The sequence below is a fragment of the Sminthopsis crassicaudata genome, chromosome 1 (assembly GCF_048593235.1).
Source record: "Sminthopsis crassicaudata isolate SCR6 chromosome 1, ASM4859323v1, whole genome shotgun sequence".
In the NCBI taxonomy this organism is placed as follows: domain Eukaryota; kingdom Metazoa; phylum Chordata; class Mammalia; order Dasyuromorphia; family Dasyuridae; genus Sminthopsis; species Sminthopsis crassicaudata.
In genome coordinates, this window is record NC_133617.1 from 664453182 (window position 1) to 664465111 (window position 11930).

Below are 11930 nucleotides of genomic sequence, written 5' to 3' on the forward strand. Positions count from 1 at the left end.
AGCTTTGATAGATTTTTGAACAGTTTTGATCATAATCCAATTAGAAAAGAAGGAAGATATCTAAAGATATAATACATGTTCTCAGAGACCTTTCTATATAATTGAGCAGATAACATACAAATTTATGATAATCTCCTTGAAGAAAGTGATAGAAATTGTTTTTATCTTTCAGAAGTATTGATGGGACCTGATATTCTGGTTTTAATTCTGACCAACAAAGATCTGGCCACTTTAATGAACACAATGAAAGTACTGGCAATGAGTCCATTTCACTCTAGAGTCTGTGATGGTCAAATCCCTCATTGCCATTTTTATTTGCTCTTTTTTAGTCTGAAGATAATTCTTCTTGATAGAGATAAAAGAAGCAAAATGGTTTTTGAGTGCTATGGTATACAATAGAAAGTGTGCTGAACCGGAAGTCAGAAGACCTGAATTTGAAACTTGGCTTACTTTCCTATCTATGCGACCTTGGACAAGTCTCTTCCCCTTTATAAGTGTCAATTTCATTATTAGGGGAAGGCCACAAATTTAAAATATTTGAACTCTTGTCATATATAGACTTAATCTGCTTGGTCCCAGGGGTAAAAACTAGGACTAATGGTAGAAGTAGAAGTAAAGCTAGAAGTAGCAGAGAAGTAGATTTTGGTTCAATAAAGTTCAATTTCACAAATATTTATTAAGTGCCTACTTTGTGCAAGACACTGTGCTAAGAGTATCAGGTCAAATTTCCTAAAAATTACAGCTGTCTTGAAATGGAACAGTAGTGAGCCCCATATCCCTGGAATTCTTCCAACAGAACCTGGATTGCCATTAGTCAAAGATGTTGTCAAAGGGTTCCTGATTTAGCAGGTTATAATCTTGTTGATCCCTTGAGGTCCCTTCCAACACTAAGAGCCTAAGATATTATGAAACAATTAGAGAACAGTGTAACAGTAAGGAATTAAAAGCTCAGACATTATTGATAATAATTGCTGTGGAAATTCTGAAAAGAATTGCAGACTGATTAGAGAAAAAAAAAATCACATGGCTTGGAGTGGCCAAGAAAGGATTCCTGATGGAGGACTTTACTTTGGGAAGTTCAAATGATAGGGTATGCAGTATGGATTGTCAGGGGAAAGATAAGACAATAAATAGGTCTTGAGCTGTATCTTACAGGATGGGTAAGATTTGGATAAATGGGAATGAATAGATGAGACATGGTATATGGAGGAATGATAGCTGGACAAGGGAAGACTAGTAAGGTGAGAGAGGCTTAAAAGTTGGTCCGTGACCTGACAGAGTTTAATGACTAAAGTTAGGGATCAGTTATCAGGATTAAAGGTTAGATCAGTGTTAGAGCTCCGTGTATGACCAGAATTAGGAGCTGACCAATGACTAGAGTTCATACAGGAACCAGGAAAAGGATTTTTTCTTCTTGAGATAATTTGAAATGGTCAATTTATGAATTTGGCTTATGATTTCTTTAGTGTTTCTCTCTGGTCCTCTATTTCTGTCCTGGTGTCCTGACTATATCTTTACAACATGTCACCCTGTGCCCTAAGTTAAGGTTTTGTTTGGGGGCTCTGAGCAAGTTGGACCTCGGGATAGTGTTTGAGACAGAGGGAATGGGGCTAGGGGAAGGTCAGGGTGAGTAGGCTTCAGAGAGAGCATGTGTTTATTAGGATCTTTGAGTTGGAAGGAACCCCAATGGAAATCTAGTTCAACTTGTAGCTAGCCAGGAATCCCCTTTATAACACTCTTGGTAAATTCTCATCTAGCTTCTATTTGAAGAACTCCAGTGATGGGGACTCATTACCTACCAAAGCAGTTCATTTCTTCCTTTCTCTGGTCTTCAGTCTCCTCATCTGCAAAGTAAAGGTTTTGGATTGATGACTTTTAAAGTCCCATCCAGCATGAATATTCTGTTTTGTGATTCTCTTGTAGTGGTTATGCATGGGAATAGGGGTGAGGGTGTGAGGGGATTAATATACTGGGCCTTGCTATTCTTTCTTTCATAGGGAGGAGAAAACTTGGAGAATGAAGAAGTCATCAAGTGGAGCAAAATATAACCTATAGTCAGTCTGTTTCTTAGCCCTAAAACCTGGAAGCCCTGGCTGGATTTGGAAACAGGCAGGCTTCTGTCTATGAATATATAAATACTTGAGGGTTAAGCAAATATATCCAGACATTCAACGGGACCCTAGAGAAGAAGGTCCCTGCCAAGGCTTGTCCCAGCTCCAAATAACTCTCTAGAGTTGGGAACTTGTATAGTTAGGCTCTGGTTGTGAGTCAGTTAGTCAACATATATTAAGTACCTACTATGTACTAGCTACTATGCTAAACCCAGGGATACAAAGAAGTCAAAATATGATCAGAGGGGAATGTGGGCTTATCCATGAAAACGCTGTTTGAGACTGAAGTCCTTAGAGGAATAAAGTCTGAATACAGAATGTCTCTAGCTGGCTAGAGTCAGCGTAGTTAGTGGAAAGAACCAGGATACTTTCCAATTATGGGACTTCAAGCAATTCATCCTCCTTCTCCCCCAGTTTCCTCTTCTTTTAAATGGGGGAGATCATACTGGATTTCTTCCCTCCCAAAAGTATTATGAGGAAAGTAGGCTGTAAAAATGTTACCATTAAGACAATCAATGATTATTAATATGATTAGCTACATATGTCCTACTTGACAATCTTGGTCAAGTCACTTTTTTGGCACAGTGTAGAATGAATGCTGGATTTGGACTATAAGGACCTGGGTTCAAGTCCTATTACTACTTCTGTGACAATTGACCTCTGGATCTCTTTTTCTGTGAAACAAGAGATGTTAGGCAAAAACTTTCTAGCTTTTCATCTATGATCCTAGGGAATTCTCCATTAGATAAAGAATGTGTTCCCTCCTTATCTCTGATACTCAGAATTCCCTTGCTTCAAGATTCAGCTCAGGGGTGAGAAGACTCTTCTTCCCAGTGCCAGGTTCCTTCCCAATTTACCCTATTTTTTCTTTTCTGTGTAGGAATTGCACCCTACAGTGAAAAGTTAGCACGAATTGCATCCTAGAGTAAAATGGCAGCACTTGAGGTCAGGGACTGGAACCTTTCTGTTTCTGTCAGCTTTGTATCCCCAGAAGATGGAATGATGAGACCTTTAGAAGTGCCTAATAAATGTTTGACAAATTGAATTCTCCCCTCTGGGTCTCAAGTTATTTTCCTTGTAAAACAAGAATCTGGCTCAAGGGATGATCCCAGGTCCCTTCCTGTTCAAAACTCCTTAAGTGGGTTCTAAAATTCTAATTTTGTTTTGAGGGTCTGTCCACTGTAGGGAGGGGGGGGGGAGGATAAATCCATGTCTGCATTCCCCACCCTCCATTTCCCTGCTATAATTCCACCATTAACTATTTATCGCTTTTGCTTGAGGTAAACTATTCCCTCTCACCTCCTCCCCTCAAGGTCCTTGTAAAGATGCAATTATGTTACCTTGAAAGTGATACATTAACCTGTTAGCACCCACTGATCCATTAGCAGGAATTAGTTAACCAAATTAGGCAAGTATAGAGCCCGGAGGGGATGGAATGCATGGCAGGTCAGTTTTTGAGCAGGAAAGGGGTGGGGTTGGAGGGGGGAGTAATAATAATTACAGTTCACATTTCTATAATGTTCTAAGGAACACACTTTGCTCATAATCACCCTGTAAAGGATGCAATTATTCCTAACTGAAAGGTGAGGTTTAGGACAATGACTTGTTTCATGTCACACAGCTAGTAACTGCTAGAATCAGGACTGGAGTCCTGGTAATCTGACAGTTTTTGTTTTGTTTTGTTTTTTTAATAGGCATCTCCCGAAAAAAATGGTACCTTGAAGTACCCTGTGGGGGTACTTAATAAATAGAGGACTATGTCTGTTGAGGGGTCTGATGATTTTAAGAGATCTGTCTTTGGGTAATCATTTAAATGTGACACATGAGCTGAGGCTCTTGAGTTGAATTGAACTGAATTGCATTTTAAACCAGATTGAATTTTTAATGGACTGGGATTGAATACTGTCTACCTCTGAAGTTAATTGTCCTCTCTTTTCCCTCCCTCACCCCATTTCTCTCCTCCTTCTAGGGCTCACAGCCAGGGCTTTGGGATTAGAGATTGGAGGCCAAGGGAGACTGGGGCTACTGGCTTAGAGCCACTATGGGAAAATGGAAGGGAGGTAGAGAAGTTGGCTCTGACCCCTCGCTGGCTCCATCATCCTCAGCCCCTGTGTGTAAGGTACCAGCCAAGGTACACAGGGCTGCCCCGAGCCAGGACCCAGCGTGAGTAGCAAACAGGAAAACCACTGGCTTTGCTCACTGGACTCTGCAGTCGTGTGCCCACCGACCCAAGTGGCTCAGCTGCCCATCCCCTTTTCTCTAGGGATTCCGCACCTCCACCCCTTCTTGGACAGGAAAAGTTTGATTCCTTCATTCTGGAAGAGATCCATTGTGTCCTGAGCCCAGACCTTAGTCATAGGTCCCTAATTCCAGGCCCAGACTGAACCCTAACCCTGGTTACAGATTGAGCCTTAATCCTGGACACAGACTGAGCACTGACCTCAGTTATAGAATGAGCCCTAAACCCTGGTCACATGCCTCATATCCCTGGGAAGGATGGTATTTGCTGAGTGAGGAATGAGCAGGGAGTTGGGGGTGGGAGAGAGCTTGGAGCTCACAGCCCTTCTCCCCTCTCCCCTGCCTCTTCTGAGGCTCCTGCAGGGCAGCTGGGCCAGACATACACACACACACACACACACACACACACACACACACACACACACACACACTCCATACTCTAAGTCTCTCTTTAAGGAATGGAAGTGGACATAGAAATTATAGAGAGGTAGGGATGAGCTAGAGCTAAAAGGGGCCTTAGATATTATCTTATCAACTGTCTCCTTTTACAAAGGCCTGGTGAGGATTTATGATACTCAGAGAGTCCAGACCCAAATCCAAGCCTCTTCCCACCATTCAGTTTCCTAAATTCCCTTCATTTCTGCTCATCTCCAGCTCAAGGTCAAACCCATCTTCCCTGAAACATGACAGTCAATTCTCTATAATTAGTATCAGTACAAAGGAAATGAGACTCCAGATCATTCAAAACTGAGTGTAATCATCCCCAGTCAAGAATCCAAAGCATTGCATTTAATACCACCCACCCAATAAATACTGGACAATCTCCATACAACATGTAATAAAGCAAAATGTTCTCCCTGGTTTTGAAATATAGAGTGACCCTCCTAGCCCCACAATGCTCACAGATAAACCAAGACATTTCTATAGGGTGACCCCTGTCCGTCCCCTTTGTCTTATTTTAGCCATACCAGAAGGAAGGAGAAATAGTCCTTCCTTGGGACATTGGGCCTGGCCCAGAAATCCTGGCTAGGGGGCCTCTGCCTATGATTTTTTTCAACAACACTCAAGACTTAAATAGATCTCAATTCCCCAGACTTACCCAGAAGTTGATGTGCCAGCTCAGTGGGCTGGCCCCTGTCTAGCAACCAAATGGCTGTGCCCGGATTGGGGGACACCAGGAGTTAACGATAAGCAGCAGCCTCTGAGGCACCAGGTCCTGCCTACGAGGAGAGGAGGAGGATGGGGATGGGCAGGGAGGAGGAAGAAGGAAGAGGGGGAGGACAGAAGGGCATGGAGGAGAAGGTCTGAGCCAGAGCTTTTAAAAAACACACACACACACACACACAACAATTTTAATTAATTTTTTGTGAAGCACGTACTGCTGGGGAACTTTGCTCCCCTGACTACTGGTGTAGCACCAAGGCAAAGGTCAGGCTGGCATAGTGTCCAATGCATTCTCCTCTCCCTTCCTCCCTCTCTCTCTCCCCTTCTTAGTCTCTCAACTCCTGTCTCTTTTTAGTTCTCTCTCTGTTTTTGTCCATCTCTCTCTGCCTGTTTTTCTTTTAAATTTCAGGTTTAACAAGCATGGACTCTGATTCTCTATGTGTGTCTACTCCTGACTCTCTATTTTGTCTCTGTGCATTTCTCTACCTCACCGTGTTTTTCTCACACTATATTTGTCTATTTTTCTGCCTGTGTGTCAGTCTCTCTCTCCCTACTTCTGTTTCAGTACTCTCATACTTAATATTCCATATAGGATAGGGTAGGAGTACCAAGATAACAGTTTATCTGAAAAAATCTGGGGTTTCTGGTGTAAGTTGACAATGAGTTAACAATGCATCATGGTAGGCAGCCAGAAATGCTAAATTAATCTTAGCATGCATTAATAGAAATGTAATATACAGAATAAGGGAGATGATGGTGCTACTGGCCGATACCCCAGTCAAATCCTATTTTAGAATATTATGTTCAATCCTGAATGCTACATTTTAGGAAGAACCTTGACTAACTGGAGTGCTTCCTGGGGAAACTCAGCCCAGGTGGGATCTCCTCCAAGAAGCTTTCCTGGAACTCAGCAGGGCCGGAGAACCACCTAAGAGAAGGAGCCAAGTTATACGATCTTCTTTTGGGGTAACTTCAGTCAGGTCTCTGGAAAGTCTATTAGCAGACATTTGGTGACTAGGATGTCTTACCTGTTTTCCATTTTCCTACTGTTTTCTTCTTTTATTATTGGCCTCCTAAATGTGACAGCCTTGTGAATTGGTATTTCTAGGGCTATAGCTTTTAAATTCCATCCTTTTCCTCCCTAATCACTGTGATTCCTAGTCACCAGCTGCCTAAATAAAAATCTTCCTTCCCCTAGCACTCTTCTTTGACCTTGGTACTACTCCTAAGCCCTGCCTTCTCCCCCAGTGACTCTCTTATTTTTCCATTCTCTTTATATCCCACTCCTCAACCCATAGTCTTTAGTCCAATGACACTAACCTCGTAGTTGTTATGTAAACAAGATTCTCCATTTCTAGATATCCCCATGCTTGAAATGCTTTCCCCCCCTCCACTTGGACTGCTGACCTCTGGCTTTCCTTAAATACCAGCTAAAATTCCACCTCTACAGGGAGTCTCCCCCAACCCTTCTTAATTCTAGGAATTTCCTTTTAAAAATTATTTCCCATTCATCCTATATATAATTTGCTTGCTTTGTATGTGGTCCCCACCATTAGATCATAAACTCTTTGAGGGCAAGGACTTTTTGTACCATCAGAGTTGAGCACAGTTCTTAATGCATAGCAGGTACTTAATAATAAGTATTGATTAAACATTTTATTGCACTCTTTTGTGCTCCATCCTATTATAAACAGATTTCTTTTTATTTTAGGATACCTCCTTTCACATCTCTTTGCAGTCATGGAAACCTGAGGGTCCAGAAGGCACTATCCCTGGCTAAGATCAGCGTGCCTTTTAAAAAATTTTTTATTAATAATTACAAAGCATATGCATGGGTAATTTTTCAACACTGACCCTTGCAAAACCTGTTCTAAATTATCCCCTCCTTCTTCCCACCCCTCCCCTAAATGGCAGGTAGTCCAATACATGTTAAATATGTTAAAATATAGGTCAAATCCAATATATGTATACATATTTATGCAGTTATCTTGCTGCACAAAAAAAAATTGGATCAAGAGGGGAAAAAATCTGATAAAGAAAACAAAAGGCAAGCAAATAACAAGAAAGAGTGAGAATGCTATGTTGGGGTCCACACTCAGTTCCCACAGTCCTCTCTCTGGGTGTAGAAGGTTCTCTTCATCACTGAACAATTGGAACTGCTTTGGAACTCTCATTGTTGAAGAGAGCCACATCCATCAGAATTGATCATTGTATAGTCTGGCTGTTGCCATGTATAATGATCTCCTGGTTCTGCTCATTTCACTCAGTATTAGTTCAAGTAAGTCTCTCCAGGCCTCTCTGAAATCATCCTGCTGGTTATTTCTTACAGAACAATAATATTCCATAATTTTCATATACCACAATTTATTCAGCCATTCTCTAATTGATGGGCATCCACTCAGTTTCCAGTTTCTTGCCACTACAAAGAGGGCTGCCTTAAACATTTTTGCACATACAGATCCCTTTCCTTCTTTAAGATTTCTTTGGGATATAAGTCCAGTAGTAACACTTCACAGTTTGATAACTTTTTGAGTACAGTTCCAAATTGCTCTCCAGAATGGTTGGCTCCATTCAACTCAATCAACAATGCATCAGTGTCCCAGTTTTCCTGTACTTCCTCCAACATTTATCATTATCTTTTCCTGTCATCTTAGACAATCTGACAGTGTGTAGTGGTATCTCACAGTAGTCTTAATTTGCATTTCTCTAATCAATAATTGTTTGGAGCACCTTTTCATATGACTAGAAATAGTTTCAATTTCTTCATCTGAAAATTGTCTGTTCATATCCTTTGACCATTTGTCAATTGGAATATGGGTTAGACTATTATAAATTTGAGTCAATTCTCCATATATTTTAAAAATGAGGCCTTTATCAGAACTTTTGAATGTAAAAATGTTTTCCCAGTTTATTGCTTCCCTTCTAATCTTGTCTGCATTAGTTTTGTTTCTACAAAAACTTTTTAACTTAATGTAATCAAAGTTATCTATTTGTGATCAATAATGCTCTCTAGTTCTTCTTTGGTCACAAATTCCTTCCTCCTCCACAGATAAACTACCCTGTGTGCTTCTAATTTGTTTATAATAACATTCTTATCCCAAAAGCTTGGGTCTTTGGGTTTGTCAAACACTAGATTGCTACGGCTATTGACTATTTTGTCCTGTGAACCTAACCTATTCCACTGATCAACTAGTCAATCTCTTAGCCAGTACCAAATAGTTTTGATGACCATTGCTTTATAATATAGTTTTAGATTGGATCAGCTAAGCCACCTTCATTTGTTTTTTTTTTTTTCATTAATTCCTTTGAAATTCTTAACCTTTTATTCTTCCAGATGAATTTTGTTATTTTTTTTTTTTTTTTTTTAGGTCTGTAGAACTCTTGGGAGTTTGATTGATATAGCACTAAATAAATTAGTTTAAGTAGTCTTGTCATCTTTATTATATTTGCTCGATCTTTCCAAAAGTATTTGATATTTTTCCAACTGTTTAGATCTGACTTTATTTGTGTGGAAAATATTTTATAGTTTTGCTCATATAGTTCCTAACTTTCCCTTGACAGATAGATTCCCAAATATTTTATACTATCTGCAGTTGTTTTAAATGGAATTTCTCTTTGCATCTCTTGCTGTTGGATTTTGTTAGTGATGTATAAAAATGCTGATGATTTGTGTGGATTTATTTTGTATCCTGCAACTTTGCTAAAGTTGTGAATTATTTCTAATAGTTTTTTGGTTAATTCTTTAGGGTTCTCTAAGTATACTATCATATCATCTGCAAAGAGTGATAATTTGGTTTCCTCATTACTTACTCTAATTCCTTTTCTAATTACTCCTTTTCTCCTCTTATTGCTAAAGCTAGAATATCTAATACAATATTGAATAATAATGGTGATAGTGGGCAACCTTGTTACACCCCTGATCTTACTGGGAATTGGTTTATCCCCATTACATTGCTAATGGGTTTAAATGGATGCTACTGATTATTTTAATGAAAAGTCCATTTATTCCTATACTCTCTAGTGTTTTTAATAGGAATGGGTGTTGGATTTTATCAAATGCTTTTTCTGCACCTATTGAGATGATCATATGATTTTTGTTAATTTGGTTATTGATATAGTCGATTATGTTAAAAGTTTTCCTAAAATTGAACCAGCCCTGCATTCCTGATATAAATCCTACTTGGTCATGGTGTATTATCTGGGGGTTGATTTTTTATAATCTCTTTGCTAATATTTTATTTAGAATTTTTGCATCAATATTCGTTAGGGAGATTGGTCTATAATTTTCTTTCTCTGTTTTTGTCCTATCTAGTTTAGGTATCAGTACTATGTCTGTGTCATAAAAGGAATTTGGTAGGAATCTTTCATTTCCTATTTTTTCAAATAGTTTATATAGTATTGGAGTTAATTGTTCTTTAAATGTTTGGTAGAATTCACATGTAAATCCATCTGGTCCTGAAGTTTTTTCTTAGGGATTTGATTAATAGCTTGTTCTATTTCTTTTTCTAAAATGGGATTATTTAAGTAATTTATTTCCTTTTCTGTTAATCTGGGCAATCTATATTTTTGTGGGTATATCTCCATTTCACTTAGTTTCTCAAATTTATTGGCATAAAGTTGGGCAAAGTAATTTCTAATTATTACTCTAATTTCCTCTTCATTGGTGGAAAGTTCTCCCTTTTCATTTTTGAGACTAACAATTTGATTTTCCTCTTTTCTTTTTATAATCAAATTAACTAAAGGTTTATCTATTTTGTTGGATTTTTTAATGAAACTGTTAGTTTTATTTATTAATTCAATAGTTTTTTTACTTTCAATTTTATTAACCTTTCCTTTTATTTTTAGAATTTCAAGTTTGGTATTTGATTGAGAGTGGGCTTAACTTGCTCTTTTTTTAGCTTTTTAAGTTGCAAACCCAATTCATCGATCTTTTCTTTCTCTATTTTATGGAAGTAAGCATCTAGAGATATAAAAATTTCCCTTATTACAGCTTTGGCTGCATCCCACAAATTTTGGTCATTCTCTTGGATGTAATTATTAATTGTATCTGTGATTTGCTGTTTTATCCATTCATTCTTAGTTTCCAATTACTTTTTGGTACTTTTGTAAGTTCCTTGTAGGAACCATGAGGTTCTATGAACTGCTGAGAAGAAAGGTTACTCCTTTCTGTCTCCATTCAATTTTCTCCAAAGATCTATCATACCTAACTTTTCTAGTCTTTTGTTTACATCTTTGATATCTTTTTTATTTATTTTATGGTTTGATTTATCTAGTTTTGAGAGAGCAAGGTTGAGATCTCCCACTATTATAGTTTCCTCTTTCAGCTCTCTTAACTTCTCCTTTAGGAATTTCCATGCTATACTACTTGATGCATGTATGTTTAGTATTGATATTGCTTCATTATCTATGGTACCATTTAGCAAGACATAGTTTCCTTCCTTATCTCTTTTAATTAGATCACTGTTTGCTTTTGCTTGATCTGAAATCAGGATGACTACTCCTGCTTTTTTTTTTTTTTTTAACTTCATCTGAAGCATAATAGATTCTGCTCCAGTCTTTTACCTTTATTCTGTAGGTATTGCTCTGCTTTAAATGCATTTCTTAGAAACAACATATTGTATTATGGATTATGATTTTTAATCCAGTCTGCTATTAGCTTCCACTTTATGGGAGAGTTTATTCCATTCACATTTACAGTTAAAGATACTAATTCTGTATTCCTGCCATTTTATTAATCTCAAATTATACTGTTCTCTTTCCTTTTTCCCTTTCCCTTCTCCCCAGGATTTTACTTATGAGCACCACTTGCCTCAAGCAGCCCTCCCTCTTTAGAGTCCCCCCTCTTTCTTATACTTTCCCCATACTATTTCTGTTTTCCCTTCTATTTAGCCTACCACTTCCCTTTTCACCTTTCCCCTCCCACTTTTCTATAAGGTGAGAGAATTTTCTCTGTAAAACCAAATATATCTAACATTTTCTCTTGAGCAAATCTGATGAGAGTAAGATTCACACAATGTTCAATCTCCTCCCTTCTTTCCCTCATTTATAATAGGCTTTCTTTGCCTCTTCCTGAGTTGTAATTTTCTTAATTTTACTTCCACTTTCCCTTTTTTTCTGGCACAATCCCCTTTCCACCTCTAGTTTCTTTTTTAAATCACAACATTAAAATCAAATTATACATGTACTTTTTATGTATACCATAACAGAAATACAGTTCTCAAGAGTTCTTTTCTTTTTACCTTTTTTATGTTTCTCTTGAGAGTGTGCCTTTTTTATAATTCCTAATGCATTGACACTGGAAAGTGAGTAGACATAGTCTTTACTTTTTTACTGCTACTTCTGAACTTTCCTAATGTTCCCATCACTAAACAACTGTCCTCTCCTTTGAAGTTACTTCATCTCTCTCAGTGCACCCAG

The 11930-nt window shown here is 38.2% G+C and overlaps 1 protein-coding gene across 1 annotated transcript in view; it reads right to left on the reverse strand.

Moving 5' to 3' along the window:
- The window catches only part of PTH1R (parathyroid hormone 1 receptor), a 71287-nt gene extending 65776 nt beyond the window's left edge, over positions 1-5511 (reverse strand). The window contains exon 1 of the mRNA XM_074283109.1: positions 5449-5511. The gene's annotated coding sequence lies outside the window, so the exon portion shown is untranslated. The remainder of the gene's footprint in view (positions 1-5448) is intronic.
- Between the last annotated feature and the right edge of the window lie 6419 nt (positions 5512-11930).